The following is a 24,479-nucleotide window of genomic DNA, read 5'->3' as shown; positions in this document are numbered from 1 at the left end:
AAGCATACCTCAAGTGCTCAGGTAATGGCTTGAGCTCCAAGGTAGGTGCTTCCTCTATTGATGGTTTGAGCTTCCCTTCAGCGTTCTTAAGGTCAGAAGTACCAAGAGATTCAAATGGTATGTCCAGCTTTCGCTTCCAGGGAGAAGCGTTCAGATATTGTAATTGCTCGTTGCTATCTTCATCATCGCTGTCAAAATCCCCCACTAAGGCCTTTTTCAATGCATCAGACATTAGCATGTGATTGAGTTCCGAAGTAACCGCAGAATCAATCACATCCACTTTTAAGCACTCCTCATCTTCTATAGGGAATTTCATTACCTTGAATACGTTGAAGGTCACATCCTGATCTTGGACCCACATAGTAAGTTCACATTTTTGCACATCTATCAAGGTACGGCCAGTAGCCAAGAAAGGCCTTCCCAGGATTATGGGAATCTTCTTATGTTCCTCAAAATCCAGAATAACAAAATCTGCTGGAAAGAAGAGCTTATCCACCTTGACGAGCACATCCTCAACTATGCCCCTTGGGTAAGTAATGGAACGGTCAGCCAATTGTAGTGACATGTATGTGGGTTTTGGATCAGGCAGATCCAGCTTTTTAAAGATCTACAACGGCATCAGATTAATGCTTGCTCCCAAATCACAAAGGCACTTGTCAAACGTCAGATTGCCAATTGTGCAAGGAATGGTGAAGCTTCCTGGATCTTTCAGTTTTGGTGGTAACTTTTGCTGCAGAACAGCGCTGCATTCTTTCGTGAGAGCAACGGTTTCAAGGTCATCCAGTTTCACCTTCCTTGAAAGAATAGTCTTCATAAACTTCGCATAACTAGGCATTTGTTCAAGAGCCTCAGCGAAAGGTATATTGATGTGAAGTTTCTTGAACACCTCCAGAAACTTTCCGAACTGTCTATCCAGCTTTTGTTGCTGCAATCTCTTAGGAAAAGGTGGTGGAGGATAGAGCTGTTTCTCCCCTGTATTAGTTTCAGGCAGAGTGTGTTCAACAGTAGTCTTCCTTGATTCCGCCGCTTTCTCCTTTTGCGTAGATTCTTCACCTCTAATTTTAGCGTCTACTTCTTTTGCCTTTTCAGCATCAGCTACTTTTACAGACCTTAAGGTAATAGCCTTGACTTGCTCTTTAGCTTCCTTCCTGCCTGGTACTTCCGTGTCACTAGGAAGAGTGCCAGGTTGACGATTGAGCACTGCATTGGCTAATTGACCGATTTGATTTTCCAAGGTCTTGTTAGAAACCGCCTGACTCTTGCACAACAGCTTAAGTTCCTCAAAATCAGCACTAGTAGGTGCAGCTGCACTTCCCTGTTGAGGATATGATTGCCTTGTAGCATACTGCTGAGGTTGCTGGAATCCAGGTGGGTTAAACTGTTTACTCACTCCTTGCTGATATGGTGGCTGAATAGCATTCTGATTATTCCCCCAGCTGAAATTTGGATGATTTCTGTTGTTAGGATGATAGGTCGCTGGCACAGGCTGCTGTTGTCGCTGATAATTATTCACATACTGAACAGATTCGCTGACAAGAGAACACTGATCCGTAGCATGAGAACCTGCACAAAGCTCACAAACCATAGCTATTTGATTAACTCCATACGTAGCCAGAGAATCAACCTTCATTGATAGCGCTTGGAGCTGGGCTGCAATAGCGGTGGCTGCATCAACTTCCAGAATACCTGCTAACTTGCCTGACGTCATCCTCTGAGTTGGGTTTTGATGCTCATTTGCAGCCATCGTCTCTATAAGATTATACGCCTCAGTATAGCTTTTAGCCCATAAGGCGCCTCCAGCTGCTGCATCGAGCATGGGCCGAGATTGAGCCCCCAAACCATTATAGAAACCAGTGATCACCATCCAATCCGGCATTCCATGATGTGGACATTTTCTCAACATTTCCTTGTAGCGTTCCCAAGCCTCGCACATAGATTCTGTAGGTTGCTGTGCAAACTGAGTAAGAGCACTCCTCATAGCAGCAGTCTTTGCCATCGGATAAAACTTCACCAGAAACTTTTGCGCAAGATCTTGCCACGTAGTGATGGACCCAGCTGGTTCAGAATGTAACCAGTCTTTAGCCTTGTCCCTCAGTGAGAATGGGAAAAGCCTCAACTTGATAGCCTCATCAGTCACGCCATTATACTTAAAAGTGCTGCAGATCTCGACAAAATTCCTTATGTGCATGTTGGGGTCTTCAGTTGCCGCTCCTCCAAAAGAAACAGAATTCTGCACCATCTGAATAGTGCCCGGCTTGATTTCAAAGGTGTTAGCTTGAATAGCCGGATGAAGGATGCTTGACTGAATGTCATCAATTTTAGGCTGAGAAAAATCCTTAAGAGCTGGATCAGCTTGGACAATACGATCTCCCATATTTACTGGTTCTTTCTGCTCAGTTCCTGAATCTGAATCCTCAAAATCTAACTTCTCCGGAATATCAAGAACTTCGTCTGTCTCCTCAGCTGTATCTAAAGTCCTCTTGCGAGCACGAGAACGAGTTTGCATAAACGCTTGCTAAAGTACCTGAAACACAACCGGAAAAAATAAGTAACTACTACGTCCTAATCACTGAGTCCTAATGACCAATGATGGTAAGTATATAAACTAAACAAATACGCCGAGTCCCCGGCAGCGGCGCCAAAAACTTGTTAGGGCGAAAACACGCGCTAATATTCACGCAAGTATACGCGTTCGCAAGTAATATAGAATACTTTCTAGTTCGTTCCCTCAGAGACTCAGACTAAATTATTGTCTAATTAAACTTACTCACCAATGTATGATTACTTCTCAATGTTAAGATACTAACACTTAAAATTGTTGATTAAATATTAACTATAATTAACTACTTAATTAATCACTTAACTAACACTTCAATTTATTAATAATAAAACACTCATGAGATCACAACTTCATTATTACTTCCTTCTATAGCCATTGTTATTACCTTTAGCATGTGACAGTGATGATATTAATCGAATAACACGAAACTGATAAAAGCCAACTTTCATTATACTAATACCATTCTACCAAGCATCCACAATTAAGATAGAAGTTGAATAGTCATCAATTATGTTGAGTTCCCATATGTCTACAGAAATTGACAACACAACGATTTAAGCACAAGTTATTCCTTTTGATTACATAGGGCAAATAAAACTGTTAGAGTTACCCACTAATCATGCACAACGTACATGAACCTATGCTAGCATGGCAAGTTCTAAATCTCAAGATCCACCGTCGCTTCACAAGAGATTAACACCCTATCTTATATGTTCGCGATGCACATAAGACGAATACGCACAACCAATACTAGATATCATGCAATCATCACACACTAAAGTATTAAACAATTAACTAAAGAATTCCATAATAAATCCGTTGCAACCCCATGATCACGATTAGCCCATAATAGCACTTATCGTCATCATGGGTTCATATGAAATCATGATAAACAAACACAAGAAAATAATAACTAAACTAATTATATTAAAACAGAGTACGTCACAAGAGTAAATAAGTTCAAAGCAAGAAAACTAGCATCTAAAGTTACAACGAAACAAGAATCACAAGAATATATGCTTCCTCTTCGTTGCGGTGTGCTAAATCGGTCTTCTTCCTTATCTCCTTCGCTCCTTGCGTAAAAACACAATCTTCTTCAATCCACACTTGTGAAAACGTCTCAAATCTACTTATATAATAGTCCCATAAAACTCAGATTACATAGAAGTGGAAACCAAACAGAAGTAGAAGTCCAAAAATAATTTGTCTTTTATCCCGACCCTGCGCGGCCGCTCAGGCTGAGCGGGCGCTCAGACCTCTATTGGAAAAATTCTGATTTCGCTCCATTTCTTCGCCGTAATCTGCCCGTTTCTTTCCTCTCGCAATGGTGAACACATGCCAAGGCTTATTCTTGATGATTCCTCCCCCGAAATGCAACTAAAACCCTGAAATGCATAAACACTAGAAAAACGCATCAAATACACAAAATACTTGATTTCAAGACACCAATTTAAGCCATTTTAAGACGTTCTAAGTGGTATAAAATGCCACTTATCAAAGATGGATTTCAAATTTGATAATAATTTTTTCATATGACTAAAATTGATATATCTTAACATCCGTATGGTTGGATGGCGAAACAATCATTTTAAAAATTAATCTTGTAAATCGGGAACGAGTCTCGTTTTCGGGAGGGGTACTTTTACCGGATTTTTCTAATCCTGACATGCAAGATGAATTTCAAATTTTTTAATAATTTTTTCATATGACTAAAGTTGATATATCTTAACATTCGTATGGTTGGATCGTCGATAAACTCATTTTAAAAATTAATCTTGTAAATCGGGAACGAGTCTCGTTGTCGGGAGGGGTACTTTTATCGGATTTTTCTAATCCTTTCATGCAAGATGAATTTCAAATTTTTTAATAATTTTTTCATATGACTAAAATTGATATATCTTAACATCCGTACGGTTGGATCATCGAAAAAATCATTTTAAAAATTAATTTTGTAAATTGGGAACAATTCTCGTTGTACGGAGAGGTACTTTTACCGGATTTTTCTAATCCTGACATGAAAGATGAATTTCAAATTATTTAATAATTTTTTCATATGATTAAAATTGATATATCTTAAAATCCGTACAGTTGGATCATCCAAAAAATCAATTTAAAAATTAATCTTGTAAATCGGAAACGTGTCTCGTAGTCGGGAAGGGTACTTTTACCGGATTTTTCTAATCCTGACATGCAAGATGGATATCATATTTGTTAATAATTTTTTTATATGACTAAAATTGATATATCTTAACATCCGTACGGTTGGATAATCGAAAAAATCATTTTTTAAATTAATCTTGTAAATAGGGAACGAGTCTCGTTGTCGGGAGGTGTACTTTTACCGGATTTTTCTAATCCTGACATGCAAGATGAATTTAAATTTTTTAATAATTTTTTATTATGAATAAAATTGATATATCTTAACATCGGTACAGTTGGATCGTCGAAAAAATCAGTTTAAAAATTAATCTTGTAAATCGGGAACGAGTCTCGTTGTCGGGAGGGGTACTTTTACCAGATTTTTGTAATCTTGACATGCAAGATGAATTTCAAATTTTTTAATAATTTTTTCATATGACTAAAATTGATATATCTTAACAGCCGTACAGTTGGATCATCGAAGAAAATATTTTAAAAATTAATCTGGTAAATCGGGAACGAGTCTCGTTGTGGGGAGGGGTACTTTTACCGGATTTTTCTAATCCTGACATGCAAGATGAATTTCAAATTTTTTAATAATTTTTTCATATGAATAAAAATGATATATCTTAACATCCGTACGGTTGGATCGTCAAAAAACTCATTTTAAAAATTAATCTTGTAAATCGGGAACGAGTCTCGTTCTCGGGAGGGGTACTTTTACCGGATTTTTCTAATCCTCACATGCAAGATGAATTTCAATTTTTTTAATATTTTATTCACATGACTAAAATTGATATATCTTAACATCCGTACGGTTGGATCATCGAAAAAATTAATTTAAAAATTAATCTGGTAAATCGGGATCGAGTTTCGTTGTGGGGAGGGGTACTTTTACCGGATTTTTCTAATCCTGACATGCAAGATGGATTTCAAATTTGTTAATAATTTTTTCATATGACTAAAATTGATATATCTTAACATCCGTATGGTTGGATCTTCGAAACAATCATTTTAAAAATTAACTTGTAAATCGGGAACGAGTCTCGTTGTCGGGAGGGGTACTTTTACCGGATTTTTCTAATCCTGACATGCAAGATAAATATCAAATTTTTTAATAATTTTTTCATATGATTAAAATTGATATATCTTAAAATCTGTACCGTTGGATAATGGAAAAAATCATTTTAAAAATTAATCTTGTAAATCGGGAACGAGTCTCGTAGTCGGGAGGGGTACTTTTACCGGATTTTTCTAATCCTGACATGCAAGATGGATATCATATTTGTTAATAATTTTTTTATATGACTAAAATTGATATATCTTAACATCCGTACGGTTGGATAATCGAAAAAATCAATTTTAAAATTAATCTTGTAAATCAGGAACGAGTCTCGTTGTCGGGAGGTGTACTTTTACCGGATTTTTCTAATCCTTTCATGCAAGATGAATTTCAATTTTTTTAATAATTTTTTCATATGACTAAAATTGATATATATTAACATCCGTACGGTTGGATCGTCGAAAAAATCATTTTAAAAATCAATTTTGTAAATTGGGAACAATTCTCGTTGTACGGAGGGGTACTTTTACCGGATTTTTCTAATCCTGACATGCAAGATGAATTTCAAATTTTTTAATAATTTGTTCATATGATTAAAATTGATATATCTTAAAATCCGTACAGTTGGATCATCGAAAAACTCAATTTAAAAATTAATCTTGTAAATCGGGATCGTGTCTCGTAGTCGGAAGGGTACTTTTACCGGATTTTTCTAATCCTGACAAGCAAGATAGATATCATATTTGTTAATTATTTTTTTATGACTAAAATTGATATATCTTAACATCCGTATGGTTGGATAATCGAAAAAATCATTTTTTAAATTAATCTTGTAAATCGGGAACGAGTCTCGTTGTCGGGAGGTGTACTTTTACCGGATTTTTCTAATCCTGACATGTAAGATGAATTTCAAATTTTTTAATAATTTTTTCATATGACTAAAATTGTTATATCTTAACATCCGTATGGTTGGATCATTGAAAAAATTATTTTAAAAATTAATCTGGTAAATCGGGAACGAGTCTCGTTGTGGGGAGGGGTACTTTTACCGGATTTTTCTAATCTTGACATGCAAGATGGATTTCAAATTTGTTAATAACTTTTTCATATGACTAAAATTGATATATCTTAACATCCGTATGGTTGGATCGTCGAAACAATCATTTTAAAAATTTATCTTGTAAATCGGGAACAAGTCTCGTTGTTGGGAGGGGTACTTTTACCGGATTTTTCTAATCCTGACATGCAAGATGAATTTCAAATTTTTTCATAATTTTTTCATATGACTAAAGTAGATATATCTTAACATTCGTACGGTTGGATCATCGAAAAACTCATTTTAAAAATTAATCTTGTAAATCGGGAACGAGTGTCGTTGTCGGGAGGGGTACTTTTACCGGATTTTTCTAATCCTTTCATGCAAGATGAATTTCAATTTTTTTAATAATTTTTACATATGACTAAAATTGATATATCTTAACATCCGTACGGTTGGATTGTCGAAAAAATCATTTTAAAAATTAATCTTGTAAATCGGGAACGAGTCTCGTAGTAGGGAAGGGTACTTTTACCGGATTTTTCTAATCTTGACATGCAAGATGGATATCATATTTGTTAATAATTTTTTATATGACTAAAATTGATATATCTTAACATCCGTACGGTTGGATAATCGAAAAAATCATTTTTAAAATTAATCTTCTAAATCGGGAACGAGTCTCGTTGTCGGGAGGTGTACTTTTACCGGATTTTTCTAATCCTGACATGCAAGATGAATTTAAAATTTTTTAATAATTTTTTATTATGAATAAAATTGATATATCTTAACATCGGTACAGTTGGATCGTCGAAAAAATCAGTTTAAAAATTAATCTTGTAAATCGGGAACAAGTCTCATTGTTGGGAGGGGTACTTTTACCGGATTTTTCTAATCTTAACATGCAAGATGAATTTCAAATTTTTTAATAATTTTTTCATATGACTAATATTGATATATCTTAACATCCGTACGGTTGGATCATCGAAAAAATTATTTTAAAAATTAATCTGGTAAATCGGGAACGAGTCTCGTTGTGGGGAGGGGTACTTTTACCGGATTTTTATAATCCTGACATGCAAGATGGATTTCAAATTTGTTAATAACTTTTTCATATGACTAAAATTGATATATCTTAACATCCGTATGGTTGGATCGTCGAAACAATCATTTTAAAAATTAATCTTGTAAATCGGGAACGAGTCTCGTTGTCGGGAGGGGTACTTTTACTGGATTTTTCTAATCCTGACATGCAAGATGAATTTCAAATTTTTTAATAATTTTTTCATATGACTAAAGTTGATATATCTTAACATTCATACGGTTGGATCATCGAAAAACTCATTTTAAAAATTAATCTTGTAAATCGGGAACGAGTCTCGTTGTCGGGAGGGGTACTTTTACCGGATTTTTCTAATCCTGACATGCAAGATGAATTTCAATTTTTTTAATAATTTTTTCATATGACTAAAGTTGATATATCTTAACATTCGTATGGTTGGATCGTCGAAACAATCATTTTAAAAATTAATCTTGTAAATCGGGAACGAGTCTCGTTGTCGGGAGGGGTACTTTTACCGGATTTTCCTAATCCTGACATGCAAGATGAATTTCAAAATTTTTAATAATTTTTTCATATGATTAAAATTGATATATCTTAAAATCCGTACAGTTGGATCATCGAAAAAATCAATTTAAAAATTAATCTTGTAAATCGGGAACGTGTCTCGTAGTCGGAAGGGTACTTTTACCGGATTTTTCTAATCCTGACATGCAAGATGGATATCATATTTGTTAATAATTTTTTTATGACTAAAATTGATATATCTTAACATCCGTACAGTTGGATAATCAAAAAAATCATTTTTTAAATTAATCTTGTAAATCGGGAACGAGTCTCGTTGTCGGGAGGTGTACTTTTACCGGATTTTTCTAATCCTGACATGCAAGATGAATTTAAATTTTTTTAATAATTTTTTATTATGAATAAAATTGATATATCTTAACAACGGTACAGTTGGATCGTCGAAAAAATCAGTTTAAAAATTAATCTTGTAAATCGGGAACAAGTCTCATTGTTGGGAGGGGTACTTTTACCGGATTTTTCTAATCTTAACATGCAAGATGAATTTCAAATTTTTTAATAATTTTTTCATATGACTAAAATTGATATATCTTAACATCCGTACGGTTGGATCATCGAAAAAATTATTTTAAAAATTAATCTGGTAAATCGGGAACTAGTCTCGTTGTGGGGAGGGGTACTTTTACCGGATTTTTCTAATCCTGACATGTAAGATGAATTTCAAATTTTTTAATAATTTTTTCATATGACTAAAATTGTTATATCTTAACATCCGTATGGTTGGATCATTGAAAAAATTATTTTAAAAATTAATCTGGTAAATCGGGAACGAGTCTCGTTGTGGGGAGGGGTACTTTTACCGGATTTTTCTAATCCTGACATGCAAGATGGATTTCAAATTTGTTAATAACTTTTTCATATGACTAAAATTGATATATCTTAACATCCGTATGGTTGGATCGTCGAAACAATCATTTTAAAAATTTATCTTGTAAATCGGGAACAAGTCTCGTTGTTGGGAGGGGTACTTTTACCGTATTTTTCTAATCCTGACATGCAAGATGAATTTCAAATTTTTTCATAATTTTTTCATATGACTAAAGTAGATATATCTTAACATTCGTACGGTTGGATCATCGAAAAACTCATTTTAAAAATTAATCTTGTAAATCGGGAACGAGTGTCGTTGTCGGGAGGGGTACTTTTACCGGATTTTTCTAATCCTTTCATGCAAGATGAATTTCAATTTTTTTAATAATTTTTTCATATGACTAAAATTGATATATCTTAACATCCGTACGGTTGGATTGTCGAAAAAATCATTTTAAAAATTAATCTTGTAAATCGGGAACGAGTCTCGTAGTAGGGAAGGGTACTTTTACCGGATTTTACTAATCTTGACATGCAAGATGGATATCATATTTGTTAATAATTTTTTTATATGACTAAAATTGATATATCTTAACATCCGTACGGTTGGATAATCGAAAAAATCATTTTTAAAATTAATCTTCTAAATCGGGAACGAGTCTCGTTGTCCGGAGGTGTACTTTTACCGGATTTTTCTAATCCTGACATGCAAGATGAATTTAAATTTTTTTAATAATTTTTTATTATGAATAAAATTGATATATCTTAACATCGGTACAGTTGGATCGTCGAAAAAATCAGTTTAAAAATTAATCTTGTAAATCGGGAACAAGTCTCATTGTTGGGAGGGGTACTTTTACCGGATTTTTCTAATCTTAACATGCAAGATGAATTTCAAATTTTTTAATAATTTTTTCATATGACTAATATTGATATATCTTAACATCCGTACGGTTGGATCATCGAAAAAATTATTTTAAAAATTAATCTGGTAAATCGGGAACGAGTCTCGTTGTGGGGAGGGGTACTTTTACCGGATTTTTATAATCCTGACATGCAAGATGGATTTCAAATTTGTTAATAACTTTTTCATATGACTAAAATTGATATATCTTAACATCCGTATGGTTGGATCGTCGAAACAATCATTTTAAAAATTAATCTTGTAAATCGGGAACGAGTCTCGTTGTCGGGAGGGGTACTTTTACTGGATTTTTCTAATCCTGACATGCAAGATGAATTTCAAATTTTTTAATAATTTTTTCATATGACTAAAGTTGATATATCTTAACATTCATACGGTTGGATCGTCGAAAAACTCATTTTAAAAATTAATCTTGTAAATCGGGAACGAGTCTCGTTGTCGGGAGGGGTACTTTTACCGGATTTTTCTAATCCTGACATGCAAGATGAATTTCAATTTTTTTAATAATTTTTTCATATGACTAAAGTTGATATATCTTAACATTCGTATGGTTGGATCGTCGAAACAATCATTTTAAAAATTAATCTTGTAAATCGGGAACGAGTCTCGTTGTCGGGAGGGGTACTTTTACCGGATTTTCCTAATCCTGACATGCAAGATGAATTTCAAATTTTTTAATAATTTTTTCATATGATTAAAATTGATATATCTTAAAATCCGTACAGTTGGATCATCGAAAAAATCAATTTAAATATTAATCTTGTAAATCGGGAACGTGTCTCGTAGTCGGAAGGGTACTTTTACCGGATTTTTCTAATCCTGACATGCAAGATGGATATCATATTTGTTAATAATTTTTTTATTACTAAAATTGATATATCTTAACATCCGTACAGTTGGATAATCAAAAAAATCATTTTTTAAATTAATCTTGTAAATCGGGAACGAGTCTCGTTGTCGGGAGGTGTACTTTTACCGGATTTTTCTAATCCTGACATGCAAGATGAATTTAAATTTTTTTAATAATTTTTTATTATGAATAAAATTGATATATCTTAACAACGGTACAGTTGGATCGTCGAAAAAATCAGTTTAAAAATTAATCTTGTAAATCGGGAACAAGTCTCATTGTTGGGAGGGGTACTTTTACCGGATTTTTCTAATCTTAACATGCAAGATGAATTTCAAATTTTTTAATAATTTTTTCATATGACTAAAATTGATATATCTTAACATCCGTACGGTTGGATCATCGAAAAAATTATTTTAAAAATTAATCTGGTAAATCGGGAACGAGTCTCGTTGTGGGGAGGGGTACTTTTACCGGATTTTTCTAATCCTGACATGCAAGATGGATTTCAAATTTGTTAATAACTTTTTCATATGACTAAAATTGATATATCTTAACATCCGTATGGTTGGCTCGTCGAAACAATCATTTTAAAAATTAATCTTGTAAATCGGGAACGAGTCTCGTTGTCGGGAGGGGTACTTTTACTGGATTTTTCTAATCCTGACATGCAAGATTAATTTCAAATTTTTTAATAATTTTTTCATATGACTAAAGTTGATATATCTTAACATTCATACGGTTGGATCGTCGAAAAACTCATTTTAAAAATTAATCTTGTAAATCGGGAACGAGTCTCGTTGTCGGGAGGGGTACTTTTACCTCATTTTTCTAATCCTCACATGCAAGATGGATATCATATTTGTTAATTTTTTTATGACTAAAATTGATATATCTTAACATCCGTACGGTTGGATAATCGAAAAAATCATTTTTTAAATTAATCTTGTAAATCGGGAACGAGTCTCGTTGTCGGGAGGTGTACTTTTACCGGATTTTTCTAATCCTGACATGCAAGATGAATTTAAATTTTTTTAATAATTTTTTATTACGAATAAAATTGATATATCTTAATATCGGTACAGTTGGATCGTCGAAAAAATCAGTTTAAAAATTAATCTTGTAAATCGGGAACGAGTCTCGTTGTCGGGAGGGGTACTTTTACCGTATTTTTATAATCTTGACAGGCAAGATGAATTTCAAATTTTTTAATAATTTTTTCATATGACTAAAATTGATATATCTTAACATCCGTACGGTTGGATCATTGAAAAAATTATTTTAAAAATTAATCTGGTAAATCGGGAACGAGTCTCGTTGTGGGGAGGGGTACTTTTACCGGATTTTTCTAATCCTGACATGCAAGATGAATTTTAAATTTTTTAATAATTTTTTCATATGATTAAAATTGATATATCTTAAAATCCGTATAGTTGGATCATCGAAAAAATCAATTTAAAAATTAATCTTGTAAATCGGGAACGTGTCTCGTAGTCGGAAGGGTACTTTTACCGGATTTTTCTAATCCTGACATGCAAGATGGATATCATATTTGTTAATAATTTTTTTATGACTAAAATTGATATATCTTAACATCCGTACAGTTGGATAATCAAAAAAATCATTTTTGAAATTAATCTTGTAAATCGGGAACGAGTCTCGTTGTCGGGAGGTGTACTTTTACCGGATTTTTCTAATCCTGACATGCAAGATGAATTTAAATTTTTTTAATAATTTTTTATTATGAATAAAATTGATATATCTTAATATCGGTACAGTTGGATCGTCGAAAAAATCAGTTTAAAAATTAATCTTGTAAATCGGGAACGAGTCTCGTTGTCGGGAGGGGTACTTTTACCGGATTTTTATAATCTTGACATGCAAGATGAATTTCAAATTTTTTAATAATTTTTTCATATAACTAAAATTGATATATCTTAACATCCGTACGGTTGGATCATCGAAAAAATTATTTTAAAAATTAATCTGGTAAATCGGGAACGAGTCTCGTTGTGGGGAGGGGTACTTTTACCGGATTTTTCTAATCCTGACATGCAAGATGAATTTCAAATTTTTTAATAATTTTTTCATATGAATAAAAATGATATATCTTAACATCCGTACGGTTGGATCGTCGAAAAACTCATTTTAAAAATTAATCTTATAAATCGGGAACGAGTCTCGTTCTCGGGAGGGGTACTTTTACCGGATTTTTCTAATCCTCAGATGCAAGATGAATTTCAATTTTTTTAATATTTTTTTCATATGAATAAAATTGATATATCTTAACATCCGTACGGTTGGATCATCGAAAAAATTATTTTAAAAATTAATCTGGTAAATCGGGATCGAGTCTCATTGTGGGGAGGGGTACTTTTACCGGATTTTTCTAATCCTGACATGCAAGATGGATTTCAAATTTGTTAATAATTTTTTCATATGACTAAAATTGATATATCTTAACATCCGTACGGTTGGATAATCGAAAAAATCATTTTTAAAATTAATCTTCTAAATCGGGAACGAGTCTCGTTGTCGGGAGGTGTACTTTTACCGGATTTTTCTAATCCTGACATGCAAGATGAATTTAAAATTTTTTAATAATTTTTTATTATGAATAAAATTGATATATCTTAACATCGGTACAGTTGGATCGTCGAAAAAATCAGTTTAAAAATTAATCTTGTAAATCGGGAACAAGTCTCATTGTTGGGAGGGGTACTTTTACCGGATTTTTCTAATCTTAACATGCAAGATGAATTTCAAATTTTTTAATAATTTTTTCATATGACTAAAATTGATATATCTTAACATCCGTACGGTTGGATCATCGAAAAAATTATTTTAAAAATTAATCTGGTAAATCGGGAATGAGTCTCGTTGTGGGGAGGGGTACTTTTACCGGATTTTTCTAATCCTGACATGCAAGATGGATTTCAAATTTGTTAATAACTTTTTCATATGACTAAAATTGATATATCTTAACATCCGTATGGTTGGATCGTCGAAACAATCATTTTAAAAATTAATCTTGTAAATCGGGAACGAGTCTCGTTGTCGGGAGGGGTACTTTTACTGGATTTTTCTAATCCTGACATGCAAGATGAATTTCAAATTTTTTAATAATTTTTTCATATGACTAAAGTTGATATATCTTAACATTCATACGGTTGGATCGTCGAAAAACTCATTTTAAAAATTAATCTTGTAAATCGGGAACGAGTCTCGTTGTCGGGAGGGGTACTTTTACCTCATTTTTCTAATCCTGACATGCAAGATGAATTTCAATTTTTTTAATAATTTTTTCATATGACTAAAGTTGATATATCTTAACATTCGTATGGTTGGATCTTCGAAACAATCATTTTAAAAATTAATCTTGTAAATCGGGAACGAGTCTCGTTGTCGGGAGGGGTACTTTTACCGGATTTTCCTAATCCTGACATGCAAGATGAATTTCAAATTTTTTAATAATTTTTTCATATGATTAAAATTGATATATCTTAAAATCCGTACAGTTGGATCATCGAAAAAATCAATTTAAAAATTAATCTTGTAAATCGGGAATGTGTCTCGTAGTCGGAAGGGTACTTTTACCGGATTTTTCTAATCCTGACATGCAAGATGGATATCATATTTGTTAATTTTTTTATGACTAAAATTGATATATCTTAACATCCGTACGGTTGGATAATCGAAAAAATCATTTTTTAAATTAATCTTGTAAGTCGGGAACGAGTCTCGTTGTCGGGAGGTGTACTTTTACCGGATTTTTCTAATCCTGACATGCAAGATGAATTTAAATTTTTTTAATAATTTTTTATTACAAAAAAATTGATATATCTTAATATCGGTACAGTTGGATCGTCGAAAAAATCAGTTTAAAAATTAATCTTGTAAATCGGGAACGAGTCTCGTTGTCGGGAGGGGTACTTTTACCGGATTTTTATAATCTTGACATGCAAGATGAATTTCAAATTTTTTAATAATTTTTTCATATGACTAAAATTGATATATCTTAACATCCGTACGGTTGGATCATTGAAAAAATTATTTTAAAAATTAATCTGGTAAATCGGGAACGAGTCTCGTTGTGGGGAGGGGTACTTTTACCGGATTTTTCTAATCCTGACATGCAAGATGAATTTCAAATTTTTTAATAATTTTTTCATATGATGAAAATTGATATATCTTAAAATCCGTATAGTTGGATCATCGAAAAAATCAATTTAAAAATTAATCTTGTAAATCGGGAACGTGTCTCGTAGTCGGAAGGGTACTTTTACCGGATTTTTCTAATCCTGACATGCAAGATGGATATCATATTTGTTAATAATTTTTTTATGAATAAAATTGATATATCTTAACATCCGTACAGTTGGATAATCAAAAAAATCATTTTTTAAATTAATCTTGTAAATCGGGAACGAGTCTCGTTGTCGGGAGGTGTACTTTTACCGGATTTTTCTAATCCTGACATGCAAGATGAATTTAAATTTTTTTAATAATTTTTTATTATGAATCAAATTGATATATCTTAATATCGGTACAGTTGGATCGTCGAAAAAATCAGTTTAAAAATTAATCTTGTAAATCGGAAACGAGTCTCGTTGTCGGGAGGGGTACTTTTACCGGATTTTTATAATCTTGACATGCAAGATGAATTTAAAATTTTTTAATAATTTTTTCATATAACTAAAATTGATATATCTTAACATCCGTACGGTTGGATGATCGAAAAAATTATTTTAAAAATTAATCTGGTAAATCGGGAACGAGTCTCGTTGTGGGGAGGGGTACTTTTACCGAATTTTTCTAATCCTGACATGCAAGATGAATTTCAAATTTTTTAATAATTTTTTCATATGAATAAAAATGATATATATTAACATCCGTACGGTTGGATCGTCGAAAAACTCATTTTAAAAATTAATTTTATAAATCGGGAACGAGTCTCGTTCTCGGGAGGGGTACTTTTACCGGATTTTTCTAATCCTCAGATGCAAGATGAATTTCAATTTTTTTAATATTTTTTTCATATGACTAAAATTGATATATCTTAACATCCGTACGGTTGGATCATCGAAAAAATTATTTTAAAAATTAATCTGGTAAATCGGGATCGAGTCTCATTGTGGGGAGGGGTACTTTTACCGGATTTTTCTAATCCTGACATGCAAGATGGATTTCAAATTTGTTAATAATTTTTTCATATGACTAAAATTGATATATCTTAACATCCGTATGGTTGGATCATCGAAACAATCATTTTAAAAATTAACTTGTAAATCGGGAACGAGTCTCGTTGTCGGGAGGGGTACTTTTAACGGATTTTTCTAATCCTGACATGCAAGATGAATTTCAAATTTTTTAATAATTTTTTCATATGATTAAAATTGATATATCTTAAAATCCGTACAGTTGAATCATCGAAAAAATCATTTTAAAAATTAATCTTGTAAATCGGGAACGAGTCTCGTAGTCGGGAGAGGTATTTTTACCGGATTTTTCTAATCCGGACATGCAAGATGGATATCATATTTGTTAATAATTTTTTTATGACTAAAATTGATATATCTTAACATCTGTACGGTTGGATAATCGAAAAAATCATTTTTTAAATTAATCTTGTAAATCGGGAACGAGTCTCGTTGTCGGGAGGTGTACTTTTACCGGATTTTTCTAATCCTGACATGCAAGATGAATTTAAATTTTTTTAATAATTTTTTATTATGAATAAAATTGATATATCTTAATATCGGTACAGTTGGATCGTCGAAAAAATCAGTTTAAAAATTAATCTTGTAAATCGGGAACGAGTCTCGTTGTCGGGAGGGGTACTTTTACCGGATTTTTATAATCTTGACATGCAAGATGAATTTCAAATTTTTTAATAATTTTTTCATATGACTAAAATTGATATATCTTAACATCCGTACGGTTGGATCATCGAAAAAATTATTTTAAAAATTAATCTGGTAAATCGGTAACGACTCTCTTTGTGGGGAGGGGTACTTTTACCGGATTTTTCTAATCCTGACATGCAAGATGAATTTCAAATTTTTTCATAATTTTTTCATATGACTAAAGTAGATATATCTTAACATTCGTACGGTTGGATCGTCGAAAAACTAATTTTAAAAATTAATCTTGTAAATCGGGAACGAGTCTCGTTGTCGGGAGGGGTACTTTTACCGGATTTTTCTAATCCTTTCATGCAAGATGAATTTCAAATTTTTTAATAATTTTTTCATATGACTAAAATTGATATATCTTAACATCCGTACGGTTGGATTATCGAAAAAATCATTTTAAAAATTAATCTTGTAAATCGGGAACGAGTCTCGTAGTAGGGAAGGGTACTTTTACCGGATTTTTCTAATCTTGACATGCAAGATGGATATCATATTTGTTAATAATTTTTTTATATGACTAAAATTGATATATCTTAACATCCGTATGGTTGGATAATCGAAAAAATCATTTTTAAAATTAATCTTCTAAATCGGGAACGAGTCTCGTTGTCGGGAGGTGTACTTTTACCGGATTTTTCTAATCCTGACATGCAAGATGAATTTAAAATTTTTTAATAATTTTTTATTATGAATAAAATTGATATATCTTAACATCGGTACAGTTGGATCGTCGAAAAAATCAGTTTAAAAATTAATCTTGTAAATCGGGAACAAGTCTCATTGTTGGGAGGGATACTTTTACCGGATTTTTCTAATCTTAACATGCAAGATGAATTTCAAATTTTTTAATAATTTTTTCATATGACTAAAATTGATATATCTTAACATCCGTACGGTTGGATCATCGAAAAAATTATTTTAAAAATTAATCTGGTAAATCGGGAACGAGTCTCGTTGTGGGGAGGGGTACTTTTACCGGATTTTTCTAATCCTGACATGCAAGATGGATTTCAAATTTGTTAATAACTTTTTCATATGACTAAAATTGATATATCTTAACATCCGTATGGTTGGATCGTCGAAACAATCATTTTAAAAATTAATCTTGTAAATCGGGAACGAGTCTCGTTGTCGGGAGGGGTACTTTTACTGGATTTTTCTAATCCTGACATGCAAGATGAATTTCAAATTTTTTAATAATTTTTTCATATGACTAAAGTTGATATATCTGAACATTCATACGGTTGGATCGTGGAAAAACTCATTTTAAAAATTAATCTTGTAAATCGGGAACGAGTCTCGTTGTCGGGAGGGGTACTTTTACCGGATTTTTCTAATCCTGACATGCAAGATGAATTTCAATTTTTTTAATAATTTTTTCATATGACTAAAGTTGATATATCTTAACATTCGTATGGTTGGATCGTCGAAACAATCATTTTCAAAATTAATCTTGTAAATCGGGAACGAGTCTCGTTGTCGGGAGGGGTACTTTTACCGGATTTTCCTAATCCTGACATGCAAGATGAATTTCAAATTTTTTAATAATTTTTTCATATGATTAAAATTGATATATCTTAAAATCCGTACAGTTGGATCATCGAAAAAATCAATTTAAAAATTAATCTTGTAAATCGGGAACGTGTCTCGTAGTCGGAAGGGTACTTTTACCGGATTTTTCTAATCCTGACATGCAAGATGGATATCATATTTGTTAATTTTTTTATGACTAAAATTGATATATCTTAACATCCGTACGGTTGGATAATCGAAAAAATCATTTTTTACATTAATCTTGTAAATCGGGAACGAGTCTCGTTGTCGGGAGGTGTACTTTTACCGGATTTTTCTAATCCTGACATGCAAGATGAATTTAAATTTTTTTAATATTTTTTTATTACGAATAAAATTGATATATCTTAATATCGGTACTGTTGGATCGTCGAAAAAATCAGTTTAAAAATTAATCTTGTAAATCGGGAACGAGTCTCGTTATCGGGAGGGGTACTTTTACCGGATTTTTGTAATCTTGACATGCAAGATGAATTTCAAATTTTTTAATAATTTTTTCATATGACTAAAATTGTTATATCTTAACATCCGTATGGTTGGATCATTGAAAAAATTATTTTAAAAATTAATCTGGTAAATCGGGAACGAGTCTCGTTGTGGGGAGGGGTACTTTTACCGGATTTTTCTAATCCTGACATGCAAGATGGATTTCAAATTTGTTAATAACTTTTTCATATGACTAAAATTGATATATCTTAACATCCGTATGGTTGGATCATCGAAACAATCATTTTAAAAATTTATCTTGTAAATCCGGAACAAGTCTCGTTGTTGGGAGGGGTACTTTTACCGGATTTTTCTAATCCTGACATGCAAGATGAATTTCAAATTTTTTCATAATTTTTTCATATGACTAAAGTAGATATATCTTAACATTCGTACGGTTGGATCGTCGAAAAACTCATTTTAAAAATTAATCTTGTAAATCGGGAACGAGTCTCGTTGTCGGGAGGGGTACTTTTACCGGATTTTTCTAATCCTTTCATGCAAGATGAATTTCAAATTTTTTAATAATTTTTTCATATGACTAAAATTGATATATCTTAACATCCGTATGGTTGGATTGTCGAAAAAATCATTTTAAAAATTAATCTTGTAAATCGGGAACGAGTCTCGTAGTAGGGAAGGGTACTTTTACCGGATTTTTCTAATCTTGACATGCAAGATGGATATCATATTTGTTAATAATTTTTTATATGACTAAAATTGATATATCTTAACATCCGTACGGTTGGATAATCGAAAAAATCATTTTTAAAATTAATCTTCTAAATCGGGAACGAGTCTCGTTGTCGGGAGGTGTACTTTTACCGGATTTTTCTAATCCTGACATGCAAGATGAATTTAAAATTTTTTAATAATTTTTTATTATGAATAAAATTGATATATCTTAACATCGGTAAGTTGGATCGTCGAAAAAATCAGTTTAAAAATTAATCTTGTAAATCGGGAACAAGTCTCATTGTTGGGAGGGGTACTTTTACCGGATTTTTCTAATCTTAACATGCAAGATGAATTTCAAATTTTTTAATAATTTTTTCATATGACTAAAATTGATATATCTTAACATCCGTACGGTTGGATCATCGAAAAAATTATTTTAAAAATTAATCTGGTAAATCGGGAACGAGTCTCGTTGTGGGGAGGGGTACTTTTACCGGATTTTTCTAATCCTGACATGCAAGATGGATTTCAAATTTGTTAATAACTTTTTCATATGACTAAAATTGATATATCTTAACATCCGTATGGTTGGATCGTCGAAACAATCATTTTAAAAATTAATCTTGTAAATCGGGAACGAGTCTCGTTGTCGGGAGGGGTACTTTTACCTGGATTTTTCTAATCCTGACATGCAAGATGAATTTCAAATTTTTTAATAATTTTTTCATATGACTAAAATTGATATATCTTAACATCATACGGTTGGATCGTCGAAAAAACTCATTTTAAAAATTAATCTTGTAAATCGGGAACGAGTCTCGTTGTCGGGAGGGGTACTTTTACCGGATTTTTCTAATCCTGACATGCAAGATGAATTTCAAATTTTTTAATAATTTTTTCATATGACTAAAATTGATATATCTTAACATCCGTATGGTTGGATCGTCGAAACAATCATTTTAAAAATTAATCTTGTAAATCGGGAACGAGTCTCGTTGTCGGGAGGGGTACTTTTACCGGATTTTTCTAATCCTGACATGCAAGATGAATTTCAAATTTTTTAATAATTTTTTCATATGACTAAAATTGATATATCTTAAAATCCGTACGGTTGGATCATCGAAAAAATCATTTTAAAAATTAATCTTGTAAATCGGGAACGAGTCTCGTAGTCGGGAGGGGTACTTTTACCGGATTTTTCTAATCCTGACATGCAAGATGGATATCATATTTGTTAATAATTTTTTATATGACTAAAATTGATATATCTTAACATCCGTACGGTTGGATCATCGAAAAAATCATTTTAAAAATTAATCTTGTAAATCGGGAACGAGTCTCGTTGTCGGGAGGTGTACTTTTACCGGATTTTTCTAATCCTGACATGCAAGATGAATTTAAATTTTTTAATAATTTTTTATATGACTAAAATTGATATATCTTAACATCCGTACAGGTTGGATCGTCGAAAAAATCATTTTAAAAATTAATCTTGTAAATCGGGAACGAGTCTCGTTGTCGGGAGGGGTACTTTTACCGGATTTTTCTAATCCTTGACATGCAAGATGAATTTCAAATTTTTTAATAATTTTTTCATATGACTAAAATTGATATATCTTAACATCCGTACGGTTGGATCATTCGAAAAAATTATTTTAAAAATTAATCTGGTAAATCGGGAACGAGTCTCGTTGTGGGGAGGGGTACTTTTACCGGATTTTTCTAATCCTGACATGCAAGATGAATTTCAAATTTTTTAATAATTTTTTCATATGACTAAAATTGATATATCTTAACATCCGTATGGTTGGATCTTCGAAACAATCATTTTAAAAATTAATCTTGTAAATCGGGAACGAGTCTCGTTGTCGGGAGGGGTACTTTTACCGGATTTTTCTAATCCTGACATGCAAGATGAATTTCAAATTTTTTAATAATTTTTTCATATGACTAAAATTGATATATCTTAACATCCGTACGGTTGGATCATCGAAAAAATCATTTTAAAAATTAATCTTGTAAATCGGGAACGAGTCTCGTTGTCGGGAGGGGTACTTTTACCGGATTTTTCTAATCCTGACATGCAAGATGAATTTCAAATTTTTTAATAATTTTTTCATATGACTAAAATTGATATATCTTAACATCCGTACAGTTGGATCGTCGAAAAAATCATTTTAAAAATTAATCTTGTAAATCGGGAACGAGTCTCGTTGTCGGGAGGGGTACTTTTACCGGATTTTTCTAATCCTGACATGCAAGATGATATTCAAATTTGTTAATAATTTTTTATATGACTAAAATTGATATATCTTAACATCCGTACGGTTGGATAATCGAAAAAATCATTTTTAAAATTAATCTTGTAAATCGGGAACGAGTCTCGTTGTCGGGAGGTGTACTTTTACCGGATTTTTCTAATCCTGACATGCAAGATGAATTTCAAATTTTTTAATAATTTTTTCATATGAATAAAATTGATATATCTTAACATCCGGTACAGGTTGGATCGTCGAAAAAATCATTTTAAAAATTAATCTTGTAAATCGGGAACGAGTCTCGTTGTCGGGAGGGGTACTTTTACCGGATTTTTCTAATCCTGACATGCAAGATGAATTTCAAATTTTTTAATAATTTTTTCATATGACTAAAATTGATATATCTTAACATCCGTACGGTTGGATCATCGAAAAAATTATTTTAAAAATTAATCTGGTAAATCGGGAACGAGTCTCGTTGTGGGGAGGGGTACTTTTACCGGATTTTTCTAATCCTGACATGCAAGATGGATTTCAAATTTGTTAATAATTTTTTCATATGACTAAAATTGATATATCTTAACATCCGTATGGTTGGATCGTCGAAACAATCATTTTAAAAATTAATCTTGTAAATCGGGAACGAGTCTCGTTGTCGGGAGGGGTACTTTTACCGGATTTTTCTAATCCTGACATGCAAGATGAATTTCAAATTTTTTAATAATTTTTTCATATGACTAAAATTGATATATCTTAACATTCCGTACGGTTGGATCATCGAAAAAACTCATTTTAAAAATTAATCTTGTAAATCGGGAACGAGTCTCGTTGTCGGGAGGGGTACTTTTACCGGATTTTTCTAATCCTCACATGCAAGATGAATTTCAAATTTTTTTAATATTTTTTCATATGACTAAAATTGATATATCTTAACATCCGTATGGTTCGATCATCGAAACAATCATTTTAAAAATTAATCTTGTAAATCGGGAACGAGTCTCGTTGTCGGGAGGGGTACTTTTACCGGATTTTTCTAATCCTGACATGCAAGATGAATTTCAAATTTTTTAATAATTTTTTCATATGATTAAAATTGATATATCTTAACATCCGTACAGGTTGGATCATCGAAAAAATCATTTTAAAAATTAATCTTGTAAATCGGGAACGAGTCTCGTTGTCGGGAGGGGTACTTTTTACCGGATTTTTCTAATCCTGACATGCAAGATGGATTTCAAATTTTTAATAATTTTTTCATATGACTAAAATTGATATATCTTAACATCCGTACGGTTGGATCATCGAAAAAATCATTTTAAAAATTAATCTGTAAATCGGGAACGAGTCTCGTTGTCGGGAGGGGTACTTTTACCGGATTTTTCTAATCCTGACATGCAAGATGAATTTCAAATTTTTTAATAATTTTTTCATAGGACTAAAATTGATATATTTAACATCGTACAGTTGGATCCGTCGAAAAAATCAGTTTTAAAAATTAATCTTGTAAATCGGGAACGAGTCTCGTTGTCGGGAGGGGGTACTTTTACCGGATTTTTCTAATCCTGACATGCAAGATGAATTTCAAATTTTTTAATAATTTTTTCATATGACTAAATTGATATATCTTAACATCCGTACGGTTGGATCATCGAAAAAATCATTTTAAAATTAATCTTGTAAATCGGGAACGAGTCTCGTTGTCGGGAAGGGGTACTTTTACCGGATTTTTCTAATCCTGACATGCAAGATGAATTTCAAATTTTTAATAATTTTTTCATATGACTAAAATTGATATATCTTAACATCCGTATGGTTGGATCGTCGAAAAAATCATTTTAAAAATTAATCTTGTAAATCGGGAACGAGTCCTCGTTGTCGGGAGGGGTACTTTTACCGGATTTTTCTAATCCTGACATGCAAGATGAATTCAAAATTTTTTAATAATTTTTTCATATGAATAAAATTGATATATCTTAACATCCGTACAGTTGGATCATCGAAAAAATCATTTTAAAAATTAATCTTGTAAATCGGGAACGAGTCTCGTTGTCGAGGTGTACTTTTACCGGATTTTTCTAATCTCTGACATGCAAGATGAATTTAAATTTTTTTAATAATTTTTATTATGATAAAATTGTAATCTTAATATCGGTACAGTTGGATCGTCGAAAAAATCAATTTAAAAATTAATCTGTAAATCGGAACGAGTCTCGTTGTCTTGGGAGGGGTACTTTTACCGGATTTTTATATTGACATGCAGATGAATTCAAATTTTTAATATTTTTCTAACTAAAATTGATATATTAACATCCGTACGGTTGGATCATCGAAAAAATTATTTTAAAATTAATCTGGTAAATCGGGAACGAGTCTCGTTGGGAGGGGTACTTTTACCGGATTTTTGTAATCCTGACATGCAAGATGAATTTCAAATTTTTTAATAATTTTTTCATATGAATAAAATGATATATCTTAACATCCGTACGGTTGGATCGTCGAAAAAACTCATTTTAAAAATTAATCTTATATCGGAACGAGTCTC

At 32.0% G+C, this 24,479-nt stretch overlaps 1 non-coding gene across 1 annotated transcript; it reads left to right on the top strand.

Annotated features, from left to right (window-relative positions):
• The first annotated feature begins 1,874 nt into the window (after positions 1–1,874).
• On the top strand, positions 1,875–1,981 carry LOC141701527 (small nucleolar RNA R71). Its single transcript, XR_012566812.1, has one exon. It is a non-coding gene; the product is annotated as a small nucleolar RNA R71 (small nucleolar RNA).
• The last annotated feature ends 22,498 nt before the right edge of the window (positions 1,982–24,479 follow it).

This window comes from Apium graveolens, unplaced genomic scaffold (assembly GCF_009905375.1).
Source record: "Apium graveolens cultivar Ventura unplaced genomic scaffold, ASM990537v1 ctg3985, whole genome shotgun sequence".
Classification (NCBI taxonomy): domain Eukaryota; kingdom Viridiplantae; phylum Streptophyta; class Magnoliopsida; order Apiales; family Apiaceae; genus Apium; species Apium graveolens.
Note: the sequence above shows the minus strand (reverse complement) of the source record. Positions and strands in the feature narration are given on the sequence as shown.